The sequence below is a fragment of the Pseudochaenichthys georgianus genome, unplaced genomic scaffold (genome assembly GCF_902827115.2).
Source record: "Pseudochaenichthys georgianus unplaced genomic scaffold, fPseGeo1.2 scaffold_1337_arrow_ctg1, whole genome shotgun sequence".
Taxonomy (NCBI): domain Eukaryota; kingdom Metazoa; phylum Chordata; class Actinopteri; order Perciformes; family Channichthyidae; genus Pseudochaenichthys; species Pseudochaenichthys georgianus.
The window spans coordinates 36,618-37,651 of NW_027262221.1; positions in this window are offsets into that span (position 1 = coordinate 36,618).

Genomic DNA, 1,034 nt, shown 5'->3' on the forward strand with positions numbered 1-1,034 from the left:
AAGACCATGGGCATCTGGAGTCCAGGTCCTGCAGCCAGGCTACAGATACAAGACATCTGGAGTCCAGGTCCTGCAGCCAGGCTACAGATACAAGACATCTGGAGTCCAGGTCCTGCAGCCAGGCTACAGATACAAGACATCTGGAGTCCAGGTCCTGCAGCCAGGCTACAGGTACAAGACATTTGGAGTCCAGGTCCTGCAGCCAGGCTACAGATACAAGACATCTGGAGTCCAGGTCCTGCAGCCAGGCTACAGGTACAAGACATCTGGAGTCCAGGTCCTGCAGCCAGGCTACAGATACAAGACATCTGGAGTCCAGGTCCTGCAGCCAGGCTACAGATACAAGACATCTGGAGTCCAGGTCCTGCAGCCAGGCTACAGATACAAGACATCTGGAGTCCAGGTCCTGCAGCCAGGCTACAGGTACAAGACATCTGGAGTCCAGGTCCTGCAGCCAGGCTACAGATACAAGACTGCAGCCAGGCTACAGATACAAGACTGCAGCCAGGCTACAGGTACAAGGCATCTGGAGTCCAGGTCCTCCAGCCAGGCTACAGATACAAGACATCTGGAGTCCAGGTCCTGCAGCCAGGCTACAGATACAAGACTGCAGCCAGGCTACAGATACAAGACTGCAGCCAGGCTACAGGTACAAGGCATCTGGAGTCCAGGTCCTCCAGCCAGGCTACAGATACAAGACATCTGGAGTCCAGGTCCTGCAGCCAGGCTACAGATACAAGACTGCAGCCAGGCTACAGATACAAGACTGCAGCCAGGCTACAGGTACAAGGCATCTGGAGTCCAGGTCCTCCAGCCAGGCTACAGATACAAGACATCTGGAGTCCAGGTCCTGCAGCCAGGCTACAGATACAAGACATCTGGAGTCCAGGTCCTGCAGCCAGGCTACAGATACAAGACATCTGGAGTCCAGGTCCTGCAGCCAGGCTACAGATACAAGACTGCAGCCAGGCTACAGATACAAGACTGCAGCCAGGCTACAGATACAAGACTGCAGCCAGGCTACAGATACAAGA